Genomic DNA, 13,053 nt, shown 5'->3' on the forward strand with positions numbered 1-13,053 from the left:
ACATCCCATCTCCAGTAGATGTCTCCATGGAGTCTTTAGTAGACCGCTTGAGGGCTATGAGTAACATGTTTGTCCATTGATCTACTTTTAGCCTATCAAGCTATATAATTATTGACTGAACAGCCACTTAGTTCAATGCCATCATATGTGACTAGTAGCATCAAAGGTACATTAGAGGCATAGGGTGGTCAAGAGCAGGAGGACATATATGTTGTAGCCACAACTCCACCATAGACCATAGTTGAAGAGGATGGAGACCCCCCTATTGAGGCAAGTTCTCACCCACCACAATGTTCATTATTCACAGATATGTTCACGGATCCTACAATTGACATCAGAGATGTGACTTTTAGTGATACAGACTTGAGTGAGATAGGTAGGCATATATTTGTGATGACGATGGCATACGGGGACTTGCAGACACCTATGCATCCTATGCAGTAGAAGACACGGGTAAAACTTTACAAACATGTCTATTTAATTGGACCTACAGATCTTATATTTAAAACTTTAGTAAAGAATAACTTGTGACACCTTTGTTTCTTCTATTACATACATACTGCATTTGCAGCTTGTGAGGGTGGAGATGGATAGACAGCTATCAACCCTAGTCATCTTGAGTCACATGCAAATTTAATTGTACTTATGTTATTATTTAAATTGAATTTATACACATGCTCATGATATATTTGTTCTTATATTGGACACAAGGTTTGTGATCTTATCTTAGTCGATTACATCATGGAGCATGATGTGATCATGTTTGATATTCATATATGTCATATACATGATGTTTGATATTGATTTACGATGATATCATTTCTAGATTTATAGCTATGGGACATTTTACATTTATAGCATGCTCATATTTGACATATTTTATATTAGCATAAGTTATCTCACCATTTGCATTTATAGTAGACATGTATGATATTTTCATAAGTTATGTTACCATTTACATTTATAGTTGACATATATGATTTTTTTCATGAGTTATGTGACCATGTTTATATGTAGTTGATATATTTGATATTTACATTTATAGAATATCTTTTACGTAAACGTGGAAACATATTTTTAAATATCTCCTACATTTTTATTTAGATAATTGTTAATGTGTACTAAATTTATGTTTTCTATAAATTAATGAAAATATGTGTTACATAATTTTCTAGGTGTGTTGTAGAAGTGTACATGGAAAATGTACATGTAAATTTAGAAATAAATGCATTATTTTTTAGATAATTGTTAATGTGTAATAAATTTACATATTTTATAAATTAATGAAAATGCATCTTACATCATTTTCCAGGTGTTTTGTAAAGGTGTATAAATATTGAATAAACAAAAACATGTATAACTATTGAAAAATAATTTTTTTGTGTGTGTAGATTTGAAATATGTTTAGGAATCATTAAACCTATCTAGATCAATCAAGAAGTTGCTAATATATATGGTCAGGTTCCTCTTTATCTTTAATAATCTCCAACAACTTTTCATGGTCCTCAATATCTAACCTCCACTTTGGTTTGCTATATCCTTTTTTTGGCATAATGTCAAACTAAATCTTTTTGGTTAAAACCAAGTGGCTTTAATGCAAAACTTTTTGGCTAGGCATGTATTCAATAAATTGAATGCCACTATGGTCAATTTTTGTTTACTGATAATAGGTGCCTACAAAATAAAATTTATACTTCGTTTAGTATTCTTAATAATATAAAAAATAAATAATTATTTACAATTAATCTATCACTCTCTCATTAGTTGTATACATCTCATAAGAGAATAATCTATGTCTTTTATAACAACTGAACCAATTGGATCAGACTAGTTATCATCATCTGTACATGGTTCAATCAACTTGATTTTCGATTTTGTGCATCTAAGTAAATAATAATCCACACCTTCCACATTTTGAGGATTTGTATTGACAGCAAAGATGTCACCAACAAATGTACAAAAATAATGGAAATTGTAAATAAATAAATATGAAGACAAATTAATATTAAAATGAAACATGTTTGTAGAAACTCACCTGGAACAACTAAAGTAGAAAAATGTTCATAATCAGTTGAATACATAGGATTATGAATGTCTAGATGTCAATGTCATCTTCTTCATAAGGGGTACTTCTGATTATGTTTGTCCATGTCCATTTAGAGACATAGCCAGTTACAATATTCTCGCATTGACCCATTACATTGTTTTGAATGCAGACATCACAAAAACATGATTTTCTCTTACTTGAATTACTAGAGGTTTGTGTTGTCTGATAGTCATTAGTTGATGCAATCTTCTAATTCCTACAATGGGTTGACAATTGTAAGGATTTGATCGATCAATATCTATAACACATTACATTCGCAAGTATCTATGTCAATAATAAAAATATTAAATTAATCATGTCAAAGAAAAAAGGAAATCTTATGTTTCACTTTCCAAAAAAATGTTTATTATATGTTGCATCATGAGGAGAAAAATGAGATTTGCACCATTCAACAACTTGATTTTCTCTGTCTATCTTTGCACCTGTATAGGAAAGAAAATTGTATCAATTTTAACAAAATATAAAAGAACTATCTAGCAGATGGTTATATATGTCAAATTTGATTAGTACATATCAATATTATACCTAAAAGTTCATGTTGGCAAAGTGCATTTTTTGCACATGCTCCTACTCCATCATGCTCTCCTTTTCCATAACCACTTTCAAAGAAATTTCAAAGAAACTTAACATTTCATCTCGCATACATTGTGTTGCAAGCCAATTGCATGCTTTTTCTTACTTAAATTGCGCTAGGAGAAAAACTAAAATAAATTTATGAGTAATCAAATTCATATATAATTAATTGTTCACTTAATTAAATATGTGCATGAAATTTTAAAGTTTAACTTTCAAATACATGTACCAGCACAACCATCAGACCAAATCCAATATTCTAAAGCATTTATCCCACAATTTGTGAGATTATCAAAGATCATTCCAAAAAAATGAGCTACATAGCTCCTATCATGAACCTTATCATCACCAAGATAAAAATAGACATCCTTGATGATAATGCATTCATTTGGATCAATACTTTCTACCCCATCCACCTCAAATTAGGCATGTCTATAGGAAACTTGTAAAAAAATTACAATTTGATTTGAGTGATAATATTTAGCTCGAATTTTAGATTGAGGGGAAAAAATATAGTTTTCAGAGCAGTCTACAATTGATAGAATACATCCTAGTGGAAAATTATTTTTTGAATCTTGAAACTGTTTGGCTTGCCATCTTGCACCATGACAATGCTAGATGTGTGGATAAATCATAGTTCTGAATTTATCCATAAACTTACCATATGGAAAATTGCTCTCCTTCAAAGCTTTTTTTTTATTCTTCTCCAATCCTTGTTCGATATATCTCACACTCAAATCTATTCCACACAACTGGTGTTGAAACATCAATATTGTCCATTTCATATGAAAAAATTTTCAACTCTCCATAATTTGTTCATGCATTTTTTATGCATTGTACATTGAATTCATCTGACTCTTCAACATTATCACATAACAAAGACTTGACAAATTGTGTTTTGCCTCTAGGAATCATCACATATAGCTTAAGTGTTGCTATAGCTTTTCTAAAAGATTGCAAATAAAGATGAAGCTCAACATGATTTCAACAACAAGAAGTTTCACGTACCTTATTTATGCGTACAAAACATGGGTGCAATCTCTCAAACATTCTTTGGAAAATTTTCACATTTGAAAATTCTTTTTTGAAAGCTTTAAATAATTCACTTTGTGTTGTGTCTACAATGTGTTTTGGATGTGTAATTTTCACACTTGTCTCTTCATCTTTGATCTATATAGTGTCTCTTCTATTGGAAGAAACACATGACTAGTTGGTCCAATATTCAACAACCTGTCTTCTACCATCTTCAAAAATTATATCCTTTCAAGGAAGTCGACAAATATCAACCCAATTCTTTTCAATGTTCACATCAAGAAAATTTCTCCTTTTTATTTATCTTTGAACAACTCTTCTAGATAGATTGAGCATTTCAAAAATTTCTTGAACTTGATTTTTTTGTGACAAGTTCTTTTTCATAATCATAATCATAAATGCTCTCCATACAACACTTAAATCAGCTACTTGACTTATGTTATCAATAGCATCTAATGCATCTCTCAAATTCTGAACTATTGTTGCCTTCACATTATCTTCTAAGCTTTTCTTATTGTTCACACCTAACAACTCTAGGATAGGACTCATTTCTCATTTCCTAAATAATCTAACAAATAATTATGCTTTACCAATCAGAGATTTATTTTCAAAAAAAAATATTTTTTAGATGTAGCTTAATTGTACTTTCAGGAATCATGTGTTTAGATGGTTCAATTTCTCTTAAAAGAGAGTCTTCATCTTTCTCCATCAAATTTTCCAACTGTAAACCATATTTTCCAAATGTCCTACTACTTCCTGGAACTTCAACAAGATCTTCTTCAACTTTAATCAATGGATCTTCAATTAGTGGCTCTATATTACATTTTGTCCATCCTTTCTTTTGGTCATCTCTGACTCAATCATATCATTTTTCTCTTTTCGCTTTATTCCTCATTGCACAAAAACTTGAATAGAGAGCTTGATATCAACTGCATACAAAAGACTTCCAAATTCAATTACATAAATACTAGTAGATCATAGAGAATTTAGAAAAAAATTCAACATTAGAAGGTCAATATATTTGACTGTTTGTAACACTACAAAATCTTAAGACAAGTAGTTGCATTAAAGCATTGTTAAATTTAGATTAATCAATTTATAAATATATTAAATAATTTAACTATTTAATAATTTTAATAGTTTTCATGATATTTTAAAACACCTATTCATTCTAATAATTAATTTTAAATAAACAATAAATTTAATCAATCAATTTCAATACAAAAATAACTTTAAAAATCTAACTTCTAAATATTTCTTCAAGAAAATTTCATTTAGAATTTTACTTTTTTACTATTACAAATACAATTATGAACTAAATTTAATAATTTAAAAAAAAAAAACTTTAGCTTTAAAATAAAAAACCTACTTTATTGAATTAAATATAAAAATTTAAAAATAAAACTTTACCTTTAAAATAAAATAACATATTTTATTTAATTAAATATAACAATTTAAAAATAAAACTTTACCTTTAAAATAAAATAACATATTTTATTGAATTAAATATAACAATTTAAAAAATAAAACATTACATTTCAAATAGAAAACCTATTCTATTGTTTAAAGTTTATTGAATTAAATTTGACAGTTTAAAAATAAAACTTCACCTTTAAAATAAAAAACCTATATTATTGAATTAAATATAACAATTAAAAAAATAAACTATTGCATTTCAAATAGAAAACATATTCTACTATTTAAAGGCACTCAGCCATGTGACCTTATGCGAGCGAATTTTGTGTCATATTGATCCGGCTAGATCCGATATGACCGGATTGGATCCGACCAAAACTGTCTAAGTGTCATCTGATGTGGCACTTTCTTTCATAGTTTTTTGCAATTTTGAAGAACTTAACACTTTAGAGGCCAATTTCATCACTAGAATTAGGGTTTCAAAAAAGAAATACCACTGGATAGAACTTGTAGTCAAAATTATGTCAATATAATTTTTTTACAAGTGACCCAATATCGATTACAATAATTGCAAAATAATGCAAGTAGGTATTTCAACATTGAAAATTATACACACTTAGAAAAATATAAAAATTGGTAGATGATAACAAAAAAATTTAAAAATGATGAATTGTTCTATAGGAGAGAGTCCTCTTCAATAATATATAACATTTGTAATGGTTATCATAGATTTATTAGGGAAAAGATGGTGGGAATGAAAAATCATTAAATTATGAAAAGTTCAACTTTAAATAGCTATAATAGACAAAATATAAAATATTTTTGAAAATTTCTTTTTGATAGCTCTAGGTACGTATGTCATCAACAACATAGTTCAAATTTAGATGAAATTACATTTATTTGCAGTTAGTTCTGTAGTGGGAACTATAACCCCTAATTTGCTCAATTTTTAACACTATTAAAAAAGATCATTGAAAATTATAAAAGCATACTATTTTTATTTTCTAATTTTTTTTAAAAAATAACATACATATAAATTTTATCTTTTTATACACATTTCATCAATTCACACCAAATTAAAATTCAAAATAGAAATATAAGTTTTACATTGTTGAAGTTTAACACTTCTTTTGATGTTAGCTTTTTCCTTTGTAAGGGGTGGCACATGTTTGTACTTTCACCCTAAGAACTATGCTCCAATAGCTAGAATAGAAGCAGTAAGACTATTCTTAGCTTATGCAGTACAAAAGAAATTCAAAGCATATTAGATGGATGTCAAGTCAACATTTCTAAATTGGGAACTTGATGAAGAGGTATACATTGAAAAACCTGAAGGTTGTCCTTTGATAGATCAAAAGACATAGTATGCAAGCTGAAGAAAGCATTGTATGGCTTGAAGCAAGCACCCAGAAGCTGGTATGCAAGATTGGACAAAGATTTGACAAAGCTTGGATATAGCAAAGGTATTGTAGATAGTAATCTGTATTAGAAAGAAATTGATGATGGTTTGATGATTTTGGTAATATTTGTTGATGATATCATTTTTGGAGGAAATGATGAGGAAAGTGGAAAATTTGCTAAAGAGATGAAGAAAGAATTTTAAATGGGTATGATAGGAGAAATGAAATATTCTCTAAGATTACACATTGTACAGAATATTAAAGAAGGAATCTTCATTTCTCATAATAAGTATTTGAAGGACTTAGTGACAAAGTTTGGTTTGGAGACATATAAACCCATTGGAACACCTATGGTAACTGGATACAAGTTATCTACAAAGGATGAGACACCTACTGTTGAGTAGAAGAAGTACAAATCTATGATTGGAGGTTTGCAATATCTGACTCACACAAGGCTAGATATAGAAATTGCAGTTAGAATTTTTGCAAGATTTCAATTTGATCCTAGAGAAGCACATTATGCAGTAGTCAAAAGGATATTTAGATATCTGAAAGGAACATTAGAGTTTGGATTGTGGTATGAAAAATCTAATGATTTTACTCTAAATGCTTATACTGATCTTGATTAGGCAGGAAATATGGATGATAGAATGAGTACCAATGGTGGAGCCTTCTTTCTTGGAGGAAAATTGGTTTCTGAGCTAAGAAAGAAATAGGATTGTACATCACAAAGTATACCAGAAGCAAAATATGTTGCTGCAGCAAATAATTCCAATCAAGTTGTTTGAATGAAGTAGATGCTAAAGGATATAAGGATAGAAATTGGTGAATGTGTCTAAGAATCTAGTGTTACATTCGAAGACCAAGCACATTTCTATTAAATATCACATGTTGAGAGTGAAAGTTGTAGAAAAGGAAATTAGATTGGAGTATGTGAGCACTAAAGAGCATATTGCAGATATATTTACCAAGCCTCTTTCCAAAGAGACTTTTGAGTATTTGCGAGGTAGGCTAGGGGTTATGCCTCTTCCTACATTAGAGTAGAAGATACAAGAGTGCATCAATCTAGTGTAACAGAGCATCATTGTTTGTTTGGACTGAATGTTGATGCTTCTTATATGGGGGAGTATTTGTGATGGACAAAGTCATCTAGGACTCTTGTTGGATGTTGTTTTGAACAGTGTCTTTGGACACTTGAGCTAGTAAGAATCAATTGTTGCAGAGTTTGATGGTTACTGAAACCTTTGACATTGTTGTCAATGGGGGAGAAGTTCGGCATGAAAAACATCATGAGAAGATCATGAGGAAGAAGAACATGTTCGGAAGAAGTACAACATGGAATGATAGTTTGATAGAAAGCACATTACGATATATCAATGGGGGAGAATGATTGATGAAAAGGATTTGAAAATAAAGATGAACAATCTTTTGTTGGTATTCTTAAAACTAGATGTTTTTCATCTATGTTTCCATCAATGTCAAAGGGGGAGATTGTTGGAAGCATTAATGTTGATGTTATTCCTATGGGGGAGTATTGTAGATATGTTACTATTGATCGAGTTTGTCATTGATGTCAACATAGCAGTTTTATGTGGTGTCTGATAGAAGAATAGTGGAAAGATCAAGTTGATATAGACGACTAGTTGAGTATTCTAACTATCCAAGGTTATGGGAGATACTTTTGAGTATCTAGTATATGCAGTTAATGTCAGAAGAAGAAATGAAAAGTTTGGAAGAAGTTACGTTAAGTTTTGGTGATGTTTGTTCTAAGATAGAGTTTACCAAGGCATGTTTTGGTAAACTTGTTATATCTCTTAACAGAGTTGTTATCTTGAGAATCAAGGTTTAGGATATGAAGAAGACATATTGGTGATGACATGGCTAAGTTCACTCGTCATAATATTATGTGTATGAAAAGATATATTCAAGTTGCAAGGCGAAAGATTAATGTTATGGCTAAGTGTAACATGTTATTAATGTAGTCCTACAATGATTAATTGAAAAGGTCTAACAGCTAACTCAAGGAATTGTTTTATAGACTTAGTGTAAAGGAAGGACATTTTCCTTTATCATGATATGGATGAGTATGGTATTGTATAGAATTGTAAGCAGCAGAGAGTGGAATGTGAAGTTGAACAAAGTTGAGTAGAAGTGAAGGAAACTTCATTATCGAGGTTTTGCTAAGCGATCTAAGGTTTGATATTTGGATTTAAGGTTTGTGACCTGGTCTACAAGTTTTGAGAGTGTTTGGTTTGGTTGACAAAACAAAGGAAAGAAGAACATAACAGTAAATTGCATGTTTAAGTAGTGAGCTCTTCTTGTAGTTTAAATTGCATGTTTGGGCAATAGGCTCTTATTGCATACATTGTACTACAACTCCTAATAGAGTTGGAATCTCCTAACAGGGATTCAAAGTCTCCTAACATGGACTCTATGTCTAAATATTGTAATAGAATCCTAAAAAGGTTCATCCTCTAACAAGGAATATTTATATTAGTACATCATCTTGTGAGCATCATTCCCACCGGGGTTTTCCCTCTAATCAAGAGTTTCCTTGTTAGTGTAGTTTTTTATTTTTCCTATTTTGCTAGGTTTTTCCTACATCTTTTAATAATCTCGCTTAGGTTAATAAAGCATGTCTTATTAGGTGAATAGTTGTGAGGTGTCACCTTCCTACATGTGAGCATCCATTAGCTATCTTGGGCAGATACTTTTCTATCTTTAGTCCAATAGATGGTTGCTCCTCATTAGTTGGTGTTGCCACCTCCTCCCTCTTCCTAGCCTATATAAGCATGCTACCTGGCTTGTATTTGTATCTCTTGTTTTTGCATCCTCTTAATGCTATTTTGCTTCCAGCATTTGCATTACTCTCTTGGAGACTAACTCTATGATGCTATTTTGATTTTGTATCATTTGCATTCATAGTTTAGATATTTACTCTTTGCACTAGTTTTCTGGGTTATTAATCTTTTCAGATTCTAACATGGTATCAGAGCTTTTCTATGTGCAAGAGTAGATTTTAGTTTCCTTATTTGAGAGATTCGGGGGGGGCAAATAAACTTTATTGTAGTTTTTTGAAAAACAAAGTATGCTCTTCGCTTACATCTTTGGATGATCCTGAGAATCAGAAAAGTTTTGACAAAAACAGTTTTTCTCTGGGGTTTCAATCTCAAATCTGACAACCAAATTGCATATTTGGAGTTTTCAATCAGTTTTGCAAGTTCCAGCATGCCATTGATGGACTTAAGAAGCTGATCCATCATTCCCATGTCATATTTTGGTTGCTGGGGTCATTTTTTGATTTTTGGAGCCATTTTTTACTGTTAAAGGCGTCTGATTTACACTACAACAACATCTTTTGTACTTCAACAAGAAAAACGCTTTCTGAGTTTTGTTCGCAGCCCCAAAAAACCATCTGGGTATCTTTTAAATTTTGCATGCAAGCTGTATATTTTTCATAATCGAGCATGCAAAGCTACAGCCATACCCCTCTCCATTGGCAGTCGCAGATTTGAATGCAGTTTTCAAATGTCTTGTTCTTTCTCATACTGACTCTGATTTTGACGATTCTTGTTATGAACTTGGCTATTTTTTTGTGTTCTATCCACTAGTGGAGTTGTTTTTTGATTTTCATGCATGAATTCTTCAGAAATTGCAGATTCTCAGCCGTGACTATGCACAGTTCTCGTTTTGAAAACTTCGAAAGATCATAACTTTCTCATACGACCTCGTATCGAGGCGATTCTTTTTTGAAAGTGCATTTTTTTGAGTAGATCGCAATGGTGCTATTTGTTTCATTGATTATTGTTCCCAAGTTTCACTTTTAGCATATGCTCTTCATGAGGGTTTGTAATGCATTGAAATCAAGACCACTAAGTATCTCTTTCTAGTGGTAGTTGTAAATGCACTAAAATAAAGTGCCAAATCATTTTTCTTTGGGGGGGGGTGTTCTTTGATTGAGTGAAAAGGGGGAGGGCATTGTCGTGGCTGGGTTCTCTTCTTTTTAGCATTTCTTTGCATTTCTTCATCATGGATCAAACAAATATGCCCATCCTAACTCCATAGAATTACTTTGAGTGGAAATCACGCATGATAATTCACTTAAGGAAAGCTGGATTAAATAGGATAACTATGGGACTTGAAACTGAACCTGCTAAAGATGAAGACAAGCCTAAGTGGTTTAACAAATGTGATGAGGCATATGGAACATTGTGTTTGTCTCTTTCTCCTGACTTTCTATTTCACATTGAGTCTTTGGATACACCGAATGAAGTATGGACAAAGCTAGAAACATTATTTGGCACACAAGATTCAATGAGGGGTCATATGTTGGAAAATGAATTAATTACTTTGAGTCCAGGCAATTTCGACACAATCCAAGATTTCTTCACCAAATTGAAATCACTAAGGCTGCAGTTAAAACAATGTGGAATTGAAAAGAAAGATGAACAACTGATTCTCAGTATTCTCTCTAAGCTAAGTTCAGAATATTCTGTGTTTGTCTCTACCTTCTATGCTACTAAGGGTGCAATTGGTACTCAATTCACCATGCCATCTCTAGATTATTTTGCTGTCAATCTCACTCGAGAACAGGACAAGCTAATCTAGATGGGCACTCTTAAGTCCTCTAAGTCACATGCCTTAGCAACCAACCAAGGCACAAAAGAACAAAAAGGACAAAGTAGTAACAACAATAGTAAGGATGAGAAACAAAATAATAGTGAGGAAAAGAAGGATCAGATACTAATTGCTTCAAAAGCAACTATTGATACCTCATCCTCTAAGGGCAATAAGCCTAAGAAAGAAAAGGTTAAATGTGCCTATTGTAAAAGACTCGGTCATGATGAACATAAATGTTTGAAGAAACAAATTGATCACTTGACATACATTCTTGAGAAGAATAATATTAGTGTTCCTGAGTCTATCAAACAAAGTTCTAATGAAGAGTCTAATAAGGCAAAAGAAAACAACAAGGGGAAAGGAAAGGACAAAGCTCTTGTTGCGGTTGCTTCCTCACCATCCACTTGGGTTCTTGATTCGGGTGCTTCGCACCACATGGCTTCATCTAAGGAAGAACTTGCATCCTTGGAGCCATGTACTATGCCTTCTATTTTGATGGGTGATGACACTCCTATTGAGGTGTGTGGGAGAGGGTCTGTTGATGTGGGGGATGGCACATTCCATGATGTTCTTTGTGTACCCTCATTATCAACTAATCTCCTATCAATCTACCAAATCACTCACACAGGTTTAGGCAAGCGAGTTGAGTTCACTCCTGATTCAGTGCAGATACGTGAGTTGCATAGTGATTCTGTAGTTGCAGTTGGGAGAGCAGATCATCAATCACGGCTCTATCTGTTTTCTCACTTTGTTCCTGATCCTCCTTCATCTATTTTGCTCACTCACTCTAATGATGTGAGTAAATTATGGCATGAGCGGTTTGGCCATCTTAACTTTCGCTATTTGCATCAACTCAACTAGTAGAGCATGGTCACAGGGTTGCCTTCGGTTCAATTCTCAAGAGGTGTTTGTCAAGGTTGCATTCTTGGTAAGCATCCTAAGGAAAAGTTTGACAAAAGTAAGGCATGGGATGCTTCATCTTTTGGGGGGGCCTCTTCCTCTCACTTGGAGTCCTGATTTTTTGTGGGAGGGTCTCTTTTCTCTCTTTTTTGAGAAATCTTATGTACATGGGTACCTCATCAGGCTTGACTTGTCGGGACCCATTTCTACATCCACCTAAGCTTCTCTTATGGGGGGGTGTTAGTGTAGTTTTTTATTTTTCCTATTTTGCTAGGTTTTTCCTACACCTTTTAATAATCTCGCTTAGGTTAATAAAGCATGTCTTATTAGGTGAATGGTTGTGAGGTGTCACCTTCCTACATGTGAGCATCCATTAGCTATCTTGGGAAGATACTTTGCTATCTTTAGTCCGATAGATGGTTGCTCCTCATTGGTTGGTGTTGCCACCTCCTCCCTCTTCCTAGCCTATATAAGCATGCTACCTGGCTTGTATTTGTATCTCTTATTTTTGCATCCTCTTAATGCTATTTTACTTACAGCATTTGCATTACTCTCTTGGAGACTAACTCTATGATGCTATTTTGATTTTGTATCATTTGCATTCATAGTTTAGATATTTACTCTTTGCACTAGTTTTCTGGGTTATTAATCTTTTCAGATTCTAACATTCCCTAGTTAACATATCTGGTCTAATTGTCTATGTGAATCTTATTATGGTTGTTTATTTTGGTTGAATGGTTAAATTTTTTTAAAGAAGATAAATGTTTTAATTGTTGGATAATTGATTCACGCCCCCGCCCCCCCCCCCCCCCCCCCCCCCCCCCACTATCAATTATCTTGGTGGACTATTGTTTCTAACGAAGAGTGGGGGGGTGGGTCTAGGGGTACGTCTAGTAGCTGAACATGCTTAAGGAACTATGTAGATATGGAGGCAGAGGAGGAGGAGGAGGAGGAGACATAGGAGAAAAAAGAGAGACTAGTGAGACAACCTTGTGCAGAGAGATA

The sequence above is a fragment of the Cupressus sempervirens genome, chromosome 7 (genome assembly GCF_028749045.1).
Source record: "Cupressus sempervirens isolate cs-2001-9-10 chromosome 7, ASM2874904v1, whole genome shotgun sequence".
Classification (NCBI taxonomy): Eukaryota; Viridiplantae; Streptophyta; class Pinopsida; order Cupressales; family Cupressaceae; genus Cupressus; species Cupressus sempervirens.